At 42.2% G+C, this 20,370-nt stretch overlaps 1 long non-coding RNA gene across 1 annotated transcript in view; it reads right to left on the minus strand.

Annotated features, from left to right (window-relative positions):
* Positions 1–716: 716 nt before the first annotated feature.
* Positions 717–20,370, minus strand: part of LOC115944999 (uncharacterized) — a 63,977-nt gene continuing 44,323 nt past the window's right edge. The window contains exons 4-5 of the long non-coding RNA XR_004079484.2: positions 11,702–13,655; positions 717–11,605 (exon numbers count right to left, since the gene is read on the minus strand). This is a non-coding gene — a long non-coding RNA (uncharacterized LOC115944999). The remainder of the gene's footprint in view (positions 11,606–11,701; positions 13,656–20,370) is intronic.

The following is a 20,370-nucleotide window of genomic DNA, read 5'->3' on the forward strand; positions in this document are numbered from 1 at the left end:
TTTTGGGACTTTCACTATTAACATATTAGTGTATATTCTTCTGAGGACGTTTATATAGTTTCATTTTTAAAAATTTGAATATTATAATACATACTTTCATGTGACCTGTTCCTCTCACTAATGGGATCTTATGGACATATTCCCATTTCAGTAAATATTCTTCTGTGGTATAAACTTAAATGGCTGCATACTATTCCATCATATAGTTACCACATAATTTTATTTAACCATCCCCAATTGTTGGACGTCTGGATTGCTTATAATTTTTTTGCTCTGATAAGCATCATGATGCACATATCCCTTGACTCAGCAACTCTCCTCTAAGAATTTATCCTAATAGCTGACTAGGGGTGCCTGGGTGGCTCAGTTGTTAAGCGTCTGCCTTCGGCTCAGGTCCTGATCCCGGAGTCCTGGGAGCGAGCCCCGTGTTGGGCTCCCTGCTCAGCGGGGAGTCTGCTTCTCCCTCTACCTTTTCCCCCCCAGCTTGTGATCTCTCTCTCTCTCTAATAAATAAATAAAATCTTTAAAAAAAAAGTAATAGCTGACCAAATTTGCACACAGTCATGGGCAGGGTCACCATGCAGGACGACACGGTCTGTGCTCTGCACAACTTGTGTAGTGTATGTGCTCATCACAGCAGTTTTTAGAATACAAAAAAACTGGGAAGAACCTAATGCCCACCAAAAGGAGCTAAAGTAAATAAGTTATGTATTAAAATTAGAACGTAGACTCACAGCTACTGACATGGAAAGATGTTTACAATTTATTGTTAAGTGGAAAGAACAGGTTAAATGGCAGTACAATTCCATTTCATAAAAGAGAATAAACATGTCTGTGAAAGAGGGTGGAAACACATACACCAAAAACTTTATAGCAATTATCTCTAAGTATTAAGTTTATTTGAGATTTTAATTTTTTCACTTTGCTTGCTTTTATTTTGAAGTGTTTTCAACAGTAAAACTTGATTACATTATAATAAGATGAATAAATAATGAACTTTTTATGCACAATCATTTAAATATTTTTCCTGAATATATTTTCACACTGTAAGAACTTTGGAAGAAAAAAAAGGAACACCAAGAAGTAAACAAAAATCACACATAATCTTACCCACCTAGAGATAATTAGTTCACAATCTCTAATGTGTTTATTTCTAGTCATTTGTCTCTGATTATATATATTTAAGATAATTGCAATCACACTTTATATAATCTTGTATGCTGATTTTTCACTTAACAGTATATAATACCAACATACCATAAATATTTTAATGAAAGAATATGCCATCACATGGAAATAGCACATTTACTTAATCATGCCTGTAAAGTTAGACTCCTAGGCTTCTCTGTTTTTCTCTATACCAAATAACTATGTGAGGAACATCTTTGTGCATGAATTATCCACATTTTAGATGATTTCCTTGAACATATTCACTGAAGTGAAAATACTAAGTCAAAGAGTACCAACATTTCTATATCCCTTCATATATATTGTCCAAACCGTACTTACTATATATTTTAAGGCAGCATGGAGTGGTAGGGAAAAAAAAAAGAAGTCAAAATACATGGATCTCATGCCCATTGTTAGTACTTGCTGTTTAACCTGATTAGGTAAAACTGATATAAAAACATCCATCTTAATAATCAAATAAGAAAATAGATCCTTCAGTCACCATAAATGTTTCTTCCTCAGGAATGCTCTCCTTCACTTTCTAGACTCTCACAGCATCCTATACCTACTTTTCCTTCATGGTCTTGCAACAACTGATAAATAATTGTTCAATTATTTGTACACTGTCAGTTTTCCCTAGGTGATTTTAAGCTCCTTTGAAATATGCCTGGCACATAGCTGGCGCTCAATAAATATTTGTTGAATGAATGAGTAGATGAATGATGGATGAAATGACAGCACTTTGCAAAATAAGTCACTAGGCATTTGGAAGGTATTTCAATTTTAATAATAATTATGATGATGATTCATTTGTATTACTATGTAGATGATTCTGTATCCTTAGAGATTCCTTGTCTAACCATAATTTCATTATGTAGCTTTGATGTTTGTCATGCCAGCCAGAGGCATGGTAGCCATGTTGCTGGAAGCACCTGGTAGGAGCTGAGACTTGGAGAACCAAGTAGTTAGTTCTCTAGGTCAGCATGCTGGGAGTTAGGGAGTTGTAGTTACCATTAGCTGAATGCAAGGCAGTGGTCAGGAATCTAGGAGGTCAGTGATATTTGAAGAAACAGGTGAATCCTAGAGGTCAGAAACAAACTAATGTTTATTGGTCTAGATAATAAGGTGCAAAGTGGAGAATGGTCAGTGATAAGGGATTAAAGTAGATGGGAGAGTCAAATTCCAAGCACCAGTACTCAAAGCATGGAGTTGTGAAAATGATTCTAAAGCAAATGGTACTTGAACTCAGTGCTTCCTTATATTATTTCTGCCCAAACTGAAAATCGTATTAGGAAGTGTTTGTGTCTAGTTCCATATACATGGGCAAGGGAATAATAGTAGCTAGTGGAGGAATGAGATCTGTGAATACAAATAGGTTCTGATAGTGACAGGATAAAGTAAGACCATTTGTACGTAAGATCTGATAATAGTCTGCACATAAAGTAGGAGCAATCAAGTTTGGATCCCATAATTCTCAACTTCACTTTCAACAGCAGATATTATAGCACAGTGGTTAGGATCATGGGCTCTGGCAACAGGCTAGCTGTGTTCAACAGGCTAGCTAGCTCTCTCATTTATTAGTTGTGTCCTTTGGACAAGTTACTTCCCCTCTGTGTTAGTTTCATCATCTGTAAAACGGAGATGATAGTACCTACACCTCAGTGGGTTCTTGTGAAGATTAAATGAGGTGATGCATGTAAAGACCTTAGAACAGTGCCTGGATGTAGCAAATGCTATGTTAAGTGTTGTTGTTGTTGTTGTTGTTGTTATTATTATTATTATTATTAACTAGTCACATAAGACCAAACAAAAATTGGCAGTATAAGAAATGGATAAATACACTGTATTAACATTATCTAAAATAATAAATAGTCTCTAAACGAATTTTTTTCATTAAAATAAGAATTTCATTTGTACCTAATCATAGTTGACTATATAAACACTATAAGCATTAGCAAAGTAGCAAAATTTATCACAGTAATCCCATCGATGTGTTTATTTTATAGATGTTTTATGTACACCATCTTAAAAAGTTGTAAATAAATACACATATCCTAATAGCAAAAAACACTATTAAGCTGCAATACAGTTGATCCATAGAATCTGGTTTATAAGAAGGAATGCCTTATTAAATTTTTTGAGGCTAATTCTATTGGAAGCAGGATTATTTGTGTTGGAAGACCTGTCTGTGGAAAGATCTGAACATGGAAAGGCTCGGACTTGGGAAGACTCCTTTTAAAAAGGTCTGGACCTGGGGAAAGGTCAGAAGACCTGGACTATGGAACATGTTAGAATACCTGGATATCGTAGACACTGGAAGACCTGAATGTTAGAAGACCGGTACCCTGGAGACGCTGGAAGACGTGGATATTGAGCCCGCTGTTGGAAGACTGGGTAGTTGTCGGAAGACGCAGAGATGCCGGAAGACGAGCAGACGCAGGAAGACGAGCAGATTCCGGAAGACGCAGGGATGCCGGAAGACTCAGAGATGCCGGAAGACGCAGAGATGCCGGAAGACGCAGAGATGCCGGAAGATGCAGAGATGCCGGAAGACGAGCAGATGCTGGAAGCCCTGGAGATGCTGGAAGCCCTGGAGATGTAGGAAGACAAGGGTTTTCTGGAAGACGTGGCTTAGTTGGAAGACGTGGATTTTCTGGAAGACGTGGATTTTTCTGGAAGACGTAAATTTGTTGGAAGACGTGGGTAGGCTGGAAGACATGAATTTGATGGAAGACACACAGCTTTGTTGGAAGACAAGGATTTGCTGGAAGACGTGGATTTTCTGGAAGCCATGGATTTGATGGAAGACATGGATTTTCTGGAAGACTTGGAGGTCATTGGAAGACATGGATTTCCTGGAAGACATGGCTTTTCTGGAAGACGTGGATTTTCAGGAAGACCCGAATTGTCTGGAAGACCTGGATTGTTTGGAAGACGTAGATTTGCTGGAAGACCTGGAGGTTACTGGAAGACATGGATTTTCCGGAAGACGTGGATCTCTAGGAAGACGTATATTTGTTGGAAGACCTGGATTTAGTGGAAGACATAAATTTTCTGGAAGACGTGGCTTTACTGGAAGACCTGGATTTAGTGGAAGACATAAATTTTCTGGAAGACGTGGCTTTACCGGAAGACCTGGATTTACTTAGTGGAAGACATAAATTTTGTCTGGAAGACGTGGACTGATTGGAAGACTGGATTGGTGGAAGACATGGATTGGTTGGAAGACCTGGATTTCTCCGGAAGATATGGATTTGGCGGAAGACATAGATTTTTCTGGAAGACGTGGACTGAATGGAAGACCTGGATTTCTTTCTGGAAGACGTCGATTGCCTGGAAGACCTGGATTTTTCCGGAAGACATAAGTTAGCTGGAAGACTTGGATTGATTGGAAGACTTGGATTTGGTGGAAGACATAGTTTTTTCTGGAAGACGTGGATTGGCTGGAAGACCTTGAAATTGCTGGAAGACGTGGATTGTCTGGAAGACCTTGAAACCATTGGAAGACATAGATTTTCTGGAAGACATGGATTTTCCTGGAAGATACAGATTTTGTGGAAGACCTATAATTACTGGAAGACGTGGATTATCTGGAAGACGTGAATTTTCTGGAAGACAAGGATTAGCTGGAAGACCTTGATGCTGTTGGAAGACTTGGAATTTGTTGGAAGACTTGGAGTTGCTGGAAGACCTGGAGTTGTTGGAAGACCTTGACACTGGCGCCATTGGAAACCCTGGACATTAGAGACATTGGAAGCACAGGATGTTGGAGACATTGAAAGCCTTGGATTTGGTGGACATTGGTTATTCTGGACATTGGAGACTTTGGAGACCCTGAATGTTGGAATTCATGGGTATTGGAAGCCCTGAATACTAGAGACATTGTAAGTCCTGTACCTTGGAAGCCTTAAACATTGGAAGATATAGATAACAGAAGATCTAAACATTCAGAAACCCTAAGTCAGAAGCCCTGGATATTGGGAGACATTTGGAAAACCTGGGTATTGACACATTTGTGTTAAGACATAAAATTTGGAAGTTGAAATTTTCATGATGCTGTAAGTCAAGGGTGTTGGCAGCCCTGGACATTAGGAAACTTGGACATTAAGATGTCAGGATGTAAAAAGACCTAGGTTTTTTACCTCAGACACTGGGGATGTTGGAATACCTAAACATTGGGAGACCAGTTCTTGGAGATATTGAAAGACTTGGATGGTAGAACTGTTGATAATGAGACACTATAAAACCAGAATTTAGGAGACACTGAAGGTTGTACAAACTGAATGATATAAGCACTAGAAGATATTAGAAGAGCTGGACTTGGACACAATGAAACACGTAGACTCTAGAAGACCTGCATATAGGAGACACTGGAAGATTGGGAACATAGAAAAATCAGAACCTAGAACTCTGGACCCAGAAAGACAAGACCTGGATCTTGAAGACTGATTGTTGGAGAAAGTAGAAGACCTAGACTTTTAATTTCCCCCATATCGAGATTAGAAAACCCGCATTGGAGATGCTTCAGGCCAGAGAGTGGAAGACATTGGGTGTTTTAACATTTAGAAGATCTGGCAATTGGAGATGTTGGAAGCTATGGCGCTCAGAAAACCTGATGTTAGAGACACTAAAGAATTGAAAGGCTTAATCTTAGAGATGCTAGAAGGTCATGTTGACAGATACTGGCGATGTTGAAAGACTTTCATGTTAGGCCCTGGTATGACATTTAAAGACCTATCATAAGGCTACTCCAATAGTCTTTATGCCTATGACATCTCTTTCCCTAAAAAGCAAAACACAGAGAAAAGACATTTTAGGAAGACAACAAAGAGGAAGCAGGAAATTCAAATAAAAGCAAGTAGTTTGAATGGGTTGGAACCTATTTTCATGGTCTCAATGAACTAGCTTTCTAGGTCCATTTGTTTGACAGGATGGAAATGATGAATTATCAAAGAATAAGCAATATCAAGGCTTGGAGAACTACTTAGCTTTAGCTAGGAGTCAGCAAATGTTTTCTATTAATAGTTAAGTTTTTAAAGGCCATATGGTTTCTATTGGAAGACGTGGAGTTGTTGGAAGAACTATCCAACTCTGTCATTATAGTGTAGCCATAGACAATACATAAATGAGTGGGTATGGTTTTGTTGCAATAATACTTTATTTAAAAAAAAAAAAACAGTTGGACCAGATTTTAACCAAGGGCCCTAGTTTGCCAGGCCCAGCTCTTTATGCCAAATCTAGGGTATAGTAAGTATATTAAGTACATTCCAGGCTAGCACTCACATGCAAAAGAATGGATAGAGTACTTTGAAGCCCAGTGGTAAATAAACATACTATGTATGTGATGATGCTCAGGACATGAGGCTAGCAAGAACCTAAGAACAGAGTTTAGGTCTCCACTTACTTGTTTCAGGGACCCAATAAGGATATTTGTATTCAGAGCCAAAATTAAATGGGTAGCATCCAGGACCCCAGGCAAGGGGGGCTAGGGTTCAGTGCGGATACCCTAATTTGGTAGGCTGGAAACTTAAAAAGAAAACTAAAGAAGAAAGGCACTTTTTCAGATTGGGGCTATCCTTCCAGGACTAAGCACCACTCACCCAAAGAGAGGGAGTCCCCAGTCCAGGGCAGACAAGAAGTAGCAAAGCCCTCACTCTATTTCCCATGTTCTTCTCATTAGGGCACTCCTCATACCACTGCCAACTAATCAAGAGCCACCTCTAGGTGTCTGTAATGATAGAGGAGAAGAGGAAGGAGACTACAGCTTTGTAGTCTCATCTCAGGCACTCTGGCTTCAGGTAAGAAGTTTAATTTCTGTTCTTACCCACCAGAGCTTAAGTGAGAAACTTAAGAGATCAGGGTTGAGTTGTAGGCTGAAGATCCTTAGTGCTTAGTCAGATGGGGCCGAGGAAGACACAGACTATCACATATATTCTATGACAGAGAACACTGGCAGACAAAACCGGTTCTGGCGCACTGGGACCAGGACATGATTTAAAGGTTAAGTAGTGGAATACACAGAAAATGGGCAGCCACTGAAGATTTTTGAACAAGCAAGTACCAGAATCAGAACTCTAAACAAGGAATGTTTGTCAAGCAGCAAAGTGCTGAAGACTACCAGATATATATATATCTATACACACACACACCTACGTACACACTAGGACATGAAAGTCTCCCAGTTAAAACAGTAAAAGGGTTGGGATGTGAGTTATGAGGCCTCCGTGATCATCCAGGTGAAGTGGTAATGGGGGCCCAGGGATAAGGCAGTGACAGCCCTATTTCTCTACAGATCCAGCATTGGGATGATGATGAGTACTCAGCATGCTGAAAAGCATGATTTTAAACTTCTTGAATGCTATCAGAATACATGAAATAACAAAGATGTTCAGAAGCTAGTTATGAGGAATTGTCCTCACCTAGTAACACTGCTTGGATATCCCAATTTTCTCTCAAAGGCAGCTAAGCTAGTAACTTGGTGGTTTAAGCAAAGTAGGTCCTGCATAGTTTTATCTTTAGCTCCTATTAACACAGTGTGACCTCATTATCTCAAAAGTGGAACCAAGTGGATGGATTATTTTCTAGAGAATAGGAATACATCCATGTGAAAAAAGTCATTAAAAGTAACCACTATATAAATAAATATCATGCAATGATAACTGCATTCTAAGTAAATCATATATAAATGAAGCTGTAGGTCAAAGAGTAACATAGGGACAAAGGAATTACTGTTTCAGGTCTCTTTCACAAGCAAAGAAAAATACTGAAAATCCATTTTTATTCCTTCTCTCTTCTTAAAACCATCATGCTACCATTTTTTGAGGGAAATTAGGTAAAATATCAAAATATTAAAATTTTGCAAAGACAGGAGTAAACTATCATATTTAGCTCTATGATGCTAATAATAATAATAATGATAATAATAGCAACAATTTATTGAGCGCTTGCTATGTGCCAGGCACTGTACTAAGCGTTTCTTATAATCTCATAGCAATCCTATAATGCAGGTATTTTTGACCCCGTTTTACAGATTAGAAACTCAAGTCTGAAATGGTTAAGAGGCATGTCCCCAGTCACATGGCTGGTAGCTGGCAGGGACAGGACTGAAAGCAGGTCTGATTCCACAGCCTCGGCCCTAGGCTGACTTGTCACACCCCAACAACGCAAGGGTTATCCTGCCAGGACTAAGCACCACTCACCCAAAGAGAGGAAGTGCCCCGCCCAGAGCAGACAAGAAGTAGCAAAGCCCCCTTACCTAAGTCCCATGTTCTTCTCATTATGGTCCTCATCACATCACTGCCAAGTGACCAAGAGCCAACTCTAGGTGTTTGCAAAAACGGGTTAATTATATCACTGGCTTTACATAGTAATGCAAGAAAGATGAAGTGCGATGTCTCGAGCACAACTAGATTCATATGTAATTCCTCAACATTCATTGTTCATGGTAATGTACATGGTAATGTACTGTTTAGCCTTTCATCTATTTTCTATTGGATTTTATGGCTCCCAAGAACATATACACTCTGTTCGTACCACAATTTATTTTTGGATTCTTAGGTAAACAAGCATAGCACATTGACATCGAGACCATTAAAAGGTAACTCCATGTAAAGTTCAGTGATTAGTGTATTCCATAGCACAAACATGGTTCACACACTCCTTTCCACTATACACACTCTCCTCGAAGCCCTTTATTAGCATTCAGGTGGTGGCAGCTCTGTAATCCAAATGTGTGGTTTAAAGAGACTTCTCTGCATTTTGAACTTAAAAGATCTTAAACAAACAAAAGCCTCTTTTTAAATGTAATACCGGTTTTCTAATACTCTCTACAAAATTCAGCAACTTGGGCTGTTCTTTCTCCCCACCTCCTTTTCCTTTCTTTTCTTTTTGCCAGTGGTTAAATATGTCTGTAAAGAAGAAACTGCCATGACCTTCATAATACTGAACACAAGAATTTACCTGAACCATTTGACAACAGGAAAATTCTTCTCACTCAAACTGTGTGTAAAATCTTCTAAAAGAAATTTCAGCTTGTCAATTTTGGGGACTATTCTTAATTTGAAAAAGAAAAAAAGAAACACCCAGTTACATGGCCATATTGCCATGCACTTCTATTTCTACCACTTAGCCCATACCAACTTTCAAATCTGCCTGTAAGTTCTGCTCACTTGTTAAATTCAGCCATATTGAAATTTTCTGGCTTTTATCCTCATCGATGATACTTCTTAGACTACTTTAACTGGATATTTCCTTAAATAAGAATTAGATTTATCTCAATAATTTATTTCAAATGGCCTGGGCCCTAGGCAAACGTTTGCATCTTATCAAGCCAAAGTCTAGGCATTCCTATGACAACTAAACTCATATAATAGTCAGTTACCCATTGTACCATTTTCTATTAATGGTTCCCGGTTGCTGCTCGTCAACTTAAATTTGCTTTCTCTAATTCTGGTCAAATTAAGAGAAAAAAGTGCCAAGGCAGTAATCTCAATGAATGGTAAAATTATCAGGAAACCACATTCTCTAAAGGCATATGGAACCACTGATTATACTGGTAAAACAATCATTGACTTAAAACTATTTACCTCTAGATATGATTAAGAATACACCAATTATCCTTGGAACCTTGGAACAGCAACCCTGACAGAGTTCTTTCTGCTTTGGTTTATGAAAACAATAGATACAACATGTTAAGGTGTTTTCCTCATAATATCTATTATTTGCCCCAAGCCCTGTAACTCAGAAGAAAAGTAGCAATTATTACAAATAAGAAACTCACAGGAGGTCCCCTCTGTCTTTCTTTTCAGGAAATTGATGCTATGTTTGTTTCTCTTTTTTCTGTGCCTAACTTGCTTTTCTGGAAGGGACTAAACCATGGTCAAACTTGAACCAGAAGCACAATTTTTAAAATATCAAGAACACAGTGCAGCAACAATACTACTTACCTTGGTCTCTGTGAAAGGGCTCAGGTACACTCAAAGTCAACCAATGAGACTGATGCAGCTTTCTCTGAAGGTAACAGTGTCAGAGATAGAGGGACCTTAGAGACCAAGTGGTCCTAATCTCTCATTTGACGGATAAGGAAAGAGTAGGGTGATTTGAATAAGACCATCCATTGAGCTGGTGGTGGAGTCAAAATTTGGAATCAAGGTTTCCTAGCTCCTGGGCCCACTACCATTTGCATTGTATTTTCTAGTACAATTCTGTTTAGACTTAGAACAGCAGTTGGCAACTACGGCTGTATGAAAAAATCAGTTGAGGAGCTTTCAAAATAAACAGATGCTGACCCCATCCCTGATTCAGCACATCCAGGGGCAGGTCCCAGAAATCTGTAATTTTTAAAGCTCCCCAACCTGATCTGGATGCATTGAGAACTACTATGGCTTAGAGCAAGCGTGTAAGCTTCTCTGGCACTGTGTGTGTGTGTGGGGGGGTCACTAGATCCACAGCACCCGAAAATGAGTTTTTGACTCTCATCTGCCTCTTTTGAACCTGTTGAGGAATGTCTGTCATCTCAACTGTAACTATGCAAGCAAGCCCTTTTAACTTTTGTATTTTTTCCCCTTTCCTCTGATCACGTCAAACTCAGGTATAGGTAACCCATCATTCAGACCTCCAGGCTAGGGGTGGGGTGGATTACTGATTTCCACCACCTTTAGGGAAGAAGTTTCAGTCAGAATTGCTTTCCCAGAGGATAGTCAAATGTTCAGATCCCCGCAAAGACCAGATATGAGAACAGACAAGATCTATGGAAATGAACTCTAGCAGCTTCTACAAGCTCCTTGATTAGATACCAAAGTAAATGCAGGAGTCCATTCTAAATGCACTGCCCCTCGGGACTGACCAATAGCTACTTCACACAAGCGCTGCAAAGCAAGTGCACTGATACCAAACCAGGTAAAAGGCAAGGGTCTGGATTCTTTCTGTTGAAATACAAGTTAGGCTGAATCAGAATTAAAATAAAGTTCAGGATCAAGAGTACAAAGCCAAATTGTGCAGCCAAGTAGAGTAGCTCCCCTCCCTAGGTATGAGAGTTGAGTTCCTGAAACCCTCGAAGTAGAGGAATTTGTGTGGGAGGGATTCACAAGCTTTCGGGGAAAACTGGGGCAGGCAAGGGAGTATTAAGACAGCCCAGACAATTGGTTTGTTCCCTCAAATAAAACACCAAGTAAACTGAAGCTTGTTGGTATTTTCCTAATTTTACATTAGCAGTAGTGATTACTGGGCAATTAATTTCTATTTCTCTCTGACCTCAAGGTGAGAACAATCATGGCGTCAATGCAAACGCAGATATGGGGGAAGAATCAAGACACTTGGGTTTTGTCTGGAGATAAGTAAGCTCAGTCTTCTGCACTACTTTCATCTTCCGCCTTTCTGCCAGCTGTTTGTGGAAAGGGTTGGAATGACGAGGTCCGAAGGTCCAGCCTCTTCTCCCCTGTTGAAGCAAACAGAGGGAAAGGACTTATTGGCCTTCATTTGAAGGTTTCTTATTACTGCTTTATAGGGTTGTGGGTAATCATTTAAATCTTGCCTGTGGGTCAATAAATACTCCGTCGAAGGCTCGCCTTCCTCTGAATCACTACAGCCATTTGATGTGCAGAGGGGCTGCTTCAACATTCTTCGAGTTCTGGATGTTACCCTAAGCTGACCTCTTCTATCAATTTTTGATATGATCATATTTCGGAAAAATGTCTCAACTGTCTTCTGAGGGTGAGAATCTAACAGTTCAGCAAAATGTCACTTCATTCAATGTCTTCAAATCCTACAGCCCCCCCCCCCAAATGCTTTGCAGATGGTACAACACTTTCAGTTTCTTCTACCACTGGAAGAAAACTTTCACAGTCCGTTACAACCTCGTTCTGAAGTTGCTGCCCGGCTCCATTAGGGGGTGACTGTGTTATTTCTCTCACCAATTCTTCTACTATCGTTAAAGCATTACAAATGGAGAAATTTTGCCAAGCTACTTTCACAGTAAGTTCCGGGGTCTCTCTCATCTGATCTGCGAGGAAATCAAATGTACGCCAAGTCCAGGACATCGTGAACAATTTTTAGCACTCCCAGATGCACGGGATGAAGGAGTGGAGTTGTACCTGGGGGAATGGAGATGACTGGAACATGAGGATCAGCGTTTACTATTGCACTTTTGTCAGTGGGAGCCATGTCTGGAATCAGCGACACTTTGAATTCATGATTTTTTCAGTTTAAATATAGTTTAACCTCAGGAACAAAACACTTCAAAAACCAGTCCGAAAAAGAGTTTCTCAGTGGCCCATATTTTATGGTTTCCCTCCATGTAAACAGAAAAGTGTCTTTAGCATTCTTTTTGAAGAGGGCAAGGATTTCGGAATCTGTGAAGCAACATGGATTTAACCCGAAAAGTCGCCAGAAGCACTGGAACGAAACAGAATTTTGAGCTTGTCTTCTCCGGGCTGGAAGCCTCTGGTCTTTTTCTCATCCTTTGCAATAGATGTGCAAGTAGGCACGCGCTTCTGGCACGGGGCCGGCTCATCGGCGCTGAAGACACAGCCATTTTCCTCAGCTTCTTCAGGTATTCAGGATACTTGGCGGCAGCTTCATGACCTGCTTCCTCTGCCAGCCATTTCTTGTCACACAGACCACAGCGTTTCTCAAAGCTATCCAACCACCCATTACTGGCGATGAATGTTACAACGTTTGGTCCAGATCGAAACTGAAACTTGCATTTGTGGGATGCTCACTGGCAGATGATGCATACAGGAGGAGGCCTATTCAGCTTTCTCTGCGTTAGAAGCCACCCATGTCCAATTTTTCCATTGTCTCTCCTTTGACATTTCAAGCTATGTATGATTTTCTCAATGATTCTGGTGTGCCCCTCAATACACTGGCCCCAACAGCTTTCTCATTTTTCTTTACTGTGCAAATTATAGATCTATTAACACCCCAAAAACACCCTACAGAGGTCTCAGTTTCACCATTATCAAGCATTTCAAGAACTTTCATTTTGTTTGCTATAGACATCCCTTTTCTTGCCCTTGTTGCTCTTCTTGCATTTCTATCGTCTGTATTCTTGCTTTGCTGCTTGGATGCCATTCTTACCCAAACTTATGCAAATTTACAAGTATTGAAAGTTTTTAGATCACTGTGCAGCATACGACACTAATCTGTGATGTATACGAAGCCAAGGACAACATTCACAAGAGAAAAAAGAAAAGCAAAACAGCTTTTGTATGACAACACGTGTGTGCGATCAATGGCAGCAGAGGGAAGAACAGGTGGAAGACCAAGGGCAGAAGCAAGCAACTCCAGTGTTGGTCTTGTCCCATGAGATCGTCAGCAAGATGACATGATGGTGACTTAAACTTGAATATTGTTCCAAAACTCTCAAAGGTGCACACTAGGTCAACTCAACGTTTGTATGAGAATGACTTGCAGTTGTGACAGGACCATGGAACTCGGGAGTTAAGGTTAGGCCACCAGGCTGAGCTGAGAAGCACAAATATCACCATCTAGGAGAAAGCAGACACAAAAATAGGAAATGAAGCCCGGAACAGAGGCAGACTGCCTGAGTAGCTTTTACATTAGCGAGGAAACAGAAATTTGGAAGAAGAATAATATATGCCAAATCGCCCTTACAAAGGCTGTACCAATTTGTATGCTCGCTAACAGTGGATGAGAGCCTTTTCTCCCGTATGTTCACCAACATGAAATATTACCGATCTTTGTAATTTGTGCCAAACAGAAGGTGAACAACAAGGTAGCTCATTTTTGTTTAATTTTCATTTCTTTAATCATCTTTCCATATGGTGAGTCATTTCTATTTCTTCATCTTTAAATTGTCTGTTTATATCCTTTGCCCACATTAGAATGTTTTTCTTGCTGATTTATAGGCACTATCAGCATATTAGGGAACTCTTATTTTTAACTCTATGTTGCAAACGTTTTATCCGAGCCTGTCATTTACTTTTTAACTTTGTCTTTTGCCATAAAGAGGGTTCAAATGTTCTATGTAGTCAAATGTTTCATGCCTTGCTTTGAAAAGGCTTCCCCTCCCTAAGATGATAAAAATATGTTCACATATTTTCCTTCATTATTTTTACAGCTCTGTGGTATTATTTCAAGGTATGAGGAAAGGATGGACTACTCAGTGCATGGTGTTTGGAATAACTGAGCGTCCATCTACAAGAGTGTCAGAAGGCCTCTCTCAATGGCATTTCCCCTCCATACTAGAGACAGGGGCTCTGGTAGAGTCAGAGCCCCAAGATGACCAAGTTGGAGGCTCAAGTTGATTCCAGTTGATGGCTCAATGTTCTCTGGAGGTCAGTATAGCTCGAGGAGGGGAGTGTTTCCAAATGAATCATTAACTACTATACATTTTGCTGGCTTAAGTTCTGTTCTGCTACCAGTCTATACTCCTGCCTTCTGTCAACTGAGGGACAATATCCAGTTCTCAGATCTCTGACCCTCCCATAGTGGCCTCACTAAGAATTACCAGTCACTCACAGTTTTGGCACAACTGGAGAAACTTGGATATGAGTAGGCTGCTGGGTGAGAATAGGTGATTATTGTTAACTCCATTAGGTACAATAACAGAACTGTGGTAATGTCGGCAAATACTTTTTTTGGGGGGAGGGGGAGAGCTGAAGCAAATACACATATAACTAGTCACTTATTTTATGAGAAAATGTTAACCATTGTTCAATCCAGGTGGGTGGTAGGTGGGCATGCATTTCACTATCTCACTTCTCCGTAGATTTGAACATTCTCATAATAAAAAGTGTGTGCGCATGGGTGTGTGTGTGTGTGTGCGCACATGTGTGCATGAGGTAATAATCCCATGCCTCATGGGTACATTTTGGGCACTATCACATAGGTGTCAGTGGCTTTTCAGGTTAAATACAAGATTCAGAATTACAACTAAAAAACAACTGATCACTGGAGCGAAATCACTTTAAATACAATATTTTCCTCGCTTGAAATCAATAGATTAAATACTAAGGCATCACGAAGCCTGAATCTCAATATCAGTTTAAAGATATGAGACTCAATTTCCAAGTCTCCTTTTTCTCTACCAAACTTGAACAGAAGATTTAATAGCAATTTTATCCAAAACCAGATTACCTGAACCTGGGGACTGTTTAACTTTATTATACTAATAACAACTCTCTTCTATACCATACAGGAGATGGAGATGGGGACGCCTGGGTGGCTCAGTTGAGTGTCTGACTCTTGGTTTTGGCTCAGGTTGTGATCTCAGTGTTGTGGGATTGAGCTCTGCGTTGGGCTCCGTGCTCAGCAGGGAATCTGCTTGAAGATTCTCTCTCCCTCTCCCTCTGCCCCTACCCCCACTCATGTGCACATGCTCTCGCTCTCGCTCTCTCAAATAAATAAATAAATAAATAAAATCTTTTTAAAAAGAGATGGAGATGTATGAAAGGAAATAAGGAGCAAACAAGAGCATAAAAACAGATCACCCAGGGCAGGAGGAATAACTACTATATGTTTAACTAAATCCCTGGGTAAAACTTCATTCAACCAACTTTCAAAGGATAAAATGTGCCTTCTACCCACAACATTCACTTTGGGTCAGAGTTTCGCCTTGTGTTCTGTGCCCTTTCTAAGGATATGTCACTTTAGTAAGATGCTGGCATCAAGCTAGTGTGAAGAGTAAAGCCTCTGAAATAAATGTCCTGTTACCTTTCAGTTCTGCGAGCCGTACAGAGCCCGGAAGCTGTTAGGACGCTATTAAATAGCGACGCAATCACGTGCACCCCTTCTCAAGTACATGTATCTCAAGGATTGAGGGTGTCACATCATTCTTCTAGCCCTCGTGAGTCCAAGGATGCCCGGCATGTTCTCTCAGGAAAAATAAAGCCTCACTGATGGAGCTTTGAGTTGAGGTGCACACTGCTCAGGGACCCAAAAGGGCAGGAGGATCTCAGGATGTTTTTTTCTGTCGGCGGCATTTCAACGGAGAAGGAAGACTTTCTCGACAGGCCCCGCCCGGTGAGGATTTGTCTGGACAACCTGGGGTGAGTTCATCACAGCCTCTGCTTTGAAAGGACGGTTGGTCTCAAGGGGTTTGCTGTCATACAAGCTGTGCAGAGCGATCGGTTTCCCCCTTCACAAATCTTAACACACACACTCAAGCAGCGAGCTCAAAAAGTGCAGACCCTCTGAATCATTTAACCTTTTCAAGTCTCATACCCATAAATGGTAGCCAACGGTGAGAGGTCCAGGAGAAATCTTATTTTCTCTCAAAATGTATAAACTACCCACAAGGCGTTTGCTAAGATGATAAGTAGAGCTGTCACGCAGATGACTTTTGAGCCCAAGGAGCCCAAATCGAGCATTTCAAAAGCAAACCCTCATGATAAAAAATTTCAGACATTTTCTCCTCAGTCAACTCATGCTGATCATGTATAAGGCCATGTGAGATGAGGAATAAAGAAATGAACTGAGAAAAAAACCCTGATCTCAAGGAACTTAGTCTCCCAGGGAAGGCAAATATAACACAATAGAAGGCAAAAAGCCACACATTCCATAAGAATTGCAAACAATGTGTTATTGGGGCCTAATCCTCCCCCTTTTGTCCATTTCTACTTCATCTGCCCTGGTTCAGGCCCTTCTCTTTCCTCATCTGAAGAATGGTGTAGCTTTGCAAGTTGTCTGCCTGCCATTCAAACCTAGGGACCGCACTGCCCCCCCGAGCAACCTTTCTAAACTACGGGTCTAATCCAATACTGCCTCCATTTTAAACCGCACCAGGAGTCTCGGTGGCTTATCGAAGAACGTCCAACCTCCCTCAGTATGATGGTGCCTGCCTACTTTCCCAGGCTGATCTTTCATGACATCATCGACACGGTAGCCAGATAAGGGGCGATTTCAATCCTCCAGATTTCCTTAACCTTCAACACTAGTTCAAGCACCACCTCTTCCGGGAAGCTTTCCCTGATCTCTCCGGCTATATCCGAAGCAATGGCTGGCTCTGAAGTCCTGACCAGAGCTCTCAGAGCCTCCTTCCTGTACTTATTCTGATTTCTTTATGACATTCCACTGTAGGGCCATCTGGTTCCCCGTGTTCCATCGTTTGTGAATGCCTTGGCAGCACTCACAGAAGTCAGGATTTGAATTGGACCTTGAAGAATGGGCAGGATTTCCAGTGTGTGAAGAAGAGGGCACATGCGTGGGAAGTAAGAAGAGGCCATGGTAGAGGCAGGAAAATGCTGGCAAAATGAGATGAGGCCGAAAGACAGGGTGGCTGAAGTGGATAGTAAAGCACAAAGTTGAAAAGTCTGTTGAGGCAAATCACAGAAGGCCTCAGATGGCAGATTTTGTTGGTGAGATGGAGTTACGTTTAACTGTCCTGCTATTAATGAAAGGGTTTGTTTGTAATAAATAAAAAAAAATCAAAAAGAAGATGTTTCGGATAAAGCAGATCTGTTCTTCCTTGTTACTAGGTCTCAGCACACACATTCCCAGATGAAAAAGTCCTATTTGTGTCCTAAATAATTTAGGTATATCATGATGATATTTATTATCACATTGCTATTTTTTCTTGCTATTTTAATGTTTGATAACGACAGTTATGAAACATCTTCTTTCCTTCCATGGTTCGATGGGTCATTAATCAAATGGACATCCACAAGTTCTTAATAATAATGTATTTTTCACATTAATATTTCATGGAAAATCATGCATGTTTCTTACTGGATCCAAGTATTTTTTATAGCTCTGAAAATTCTCCCCGCCCCAAGAAGTCAAACGGATTCTGTGTAGCGACAGAGCCCTCTGCTGGCTACAGCATGGCATAGCTACACCGGGACAGGGAAGGAACGCGACCGCCAAGGTGGTCAGCCGCGCGTCCTGCAGGACGAGGCCCCCGGAGTCCGCACTTCCTCAGTTTCTTCCCCTTTGTATTAAGCAGAATGTTGACTCAGTAGCTCCTCGAGGTAAGCAAACTCGTCTCAAATGGCCAGGAATTGGGCAAGTAATCCGACAAATTCCCCTTTTTCCCTGGTCTTTTGAGGGACTGGAGACACCCAAAGCTTCCAAAGATTTTTTTTTTAAGAAAAGGTACATAAATATGAACAATAGTTTCCTAATCTCCTTCATTTGCTCTTCCTCTTTACCTCATTTTCACTGGCCTGTGTAAGACAAGAGGGAGGAACCCTTTAAGGAATCCAGCAGTCAGACCTAGTGGCCTTCCATGTCCCAACCTGAAATATAACTAGGCCATCTCCTCAGCCTGGGCCAGATGTGCCCTTTGTCCCTCTCTCAGCCATGAGGACAGCAAACAACACAAGGTCAGCATAAAAATGGTTCTAGGGGATAATGACAATTGAAAGCCCTTTGAGCCAGCACCCAGCACTGTGCCTGGCTGCCGGCTGAGAGAGTTGAATGAGGTATAATAAAGGGGAGATGCACTGTAAAGTATGGAGTGTCATCCTCATTAAAGGTGCCCGTACATTGCAAATTCAGACTGAATTGCAATGCCAGGAAACGCTCATGGCCTGCTGGAGAGGAACAAGGTGTCCCCAAGCACTTCGGATCCCTCTTTCTGCAAAATAATTCCCAAAGTCCTTCCCCACTACTTGTGGTTCCTTTAAAACATTTATATTCAACCCAATTCTGAATGGGTTCCTAAGCCCTAGTTAAGGGAGCACAGCTTCCTCTTGTGCCTTACTTCTGTGGGGTTTTGGTGCCTCCAGTGCAGAGCTTTGCAACCTGGGGCTCTTGCATAAGCTCTTACCTTCGGTCTCCTCCAAACTCCATACTGTTCCCATGGCCTCAGTGAGCCAAGAACCGGGCTTCGCTCCTGGAGGCACAGGGTGGTGAGGCAGCTGGGTCTCCTTCCTGCTGCCCAGCCAGGGAGGGATGTACACAATAAAAACCCAACTCATTGCAGAGAAAGAGCCAATGAGAAGTAGGACAGAGGTCCAGGCCTTGGGAGCAGAGAGTGGAGGGAATCACTTCAGGGTTGATTTGCAGAGCCTGGGATTAGGATGAGGCCAGTGTGGCTAAGTGGTGTCACAGCAGGGTCAGATCATGTCTTTATTTCACATTTTCATGTTTTGTTCATCATGTAATGTTTTTTGCATTAACTTTGAATTTTTAAAGATATTGCATTAATTTTTATCTTAATTACTGGGTGTCTTGGTGTGCCCCCACCCCCAACCCCCGCGCGCGCCTTAAATTTTGCGCCCGAGGTGCCTCACTAGATTTGCCCTAAGCCCAGGCTCGGGGATTGGAGTGAGGGATACGTGAGGGCCTTAATTTTGCAGCTAGAAACGGGGTAAACGACCGCCCCGGGCAGGCGCAGGCGGTGGGAGCCGAAGCCCTGGCCGCCGCGGTTCCGGGGCAGCGGGAGGCCCAAGAGGCGGGCTTGGGCTGGCTGCGCGCGGACGGGTCATCTGTGGCAGCCCCTGGTGAAAGCGGGAATGCCGAAAGGACGCTGCTTTACCAGGCTCTGGCTGCTCCAGCCGCCCCCCAACCCCCCAAGCTCCTCTCCTAACCGCCAAGATACGATCTGCTTGCTCCCCCGCGGGGACGATGCGTCTCGTCCTCGCACTGCGCCCACCGAAGCCGTGCCCTCCGGCGCCGCCTTTACCAACCGGCTGCCCCCGGGGAGAGGCCTGCCCCCAGCGGCCTCCCGCCGCGCCCTGTCACCCGCCCGACGTCCCCTCCCTCCGCGCCAGGGGGGCCCGTCCCCACGCAGGGATGGGAGGCCGCGTGCGGTCACTCCCCACCCGCCCCGGTCGCCGCGTGTGTTACACCGTTCGGTCCACCCCCTGCCCCGCGGCCCGGCCCGTTCCAGCGGCGGCAGCCACGTCAAGGCCGAAGTGATGAACCTCCGCAAAGGGTCGTTATTCCACGGCGGTCAAAGTCGCTGATCCGCCTGACCGCTTGGGCAGGCGGCAAATCTGAGGGCAGGATTTAGCAGTCGATGTCTTTTCGTGAAAAGTCACCAAGCAAATGAAATACGTGTCAACGGTTGGTACAGAAGTGCATCCTAACAGGTGCATACGCAAAAACAAAAACAAGACGTCTAAAGCAAGCTCTACCCATCGCTGCCTTGTGCACACTTGAAATTTCCATCAAGAGGTACGAAAACGTGCTTAGACAAGGGTGGGGTTTCTGCGGGGAACTGGCCCAGAAGTAAGCCCAGTCCCCTAGAACAGCAGCCTGGGAGGACTGGATTTGTTGTTCCCACGCAACCCTTTT

Source organism: Leptonychotes weddellii, chromosome X (genome assembly GCF_054177405.1).
Source record: "Leptonychotes weddellii isolate Sample4059 chromosome X, ASM5417740v2, whole genome shotgun sequence".
NCBI classification, from domain to species: Eukaryota; Metazoa; Chordata; class Mammalia; order Carnivora; family Phocidae; genus Leptonychotes; species Leptonychotes weddellii.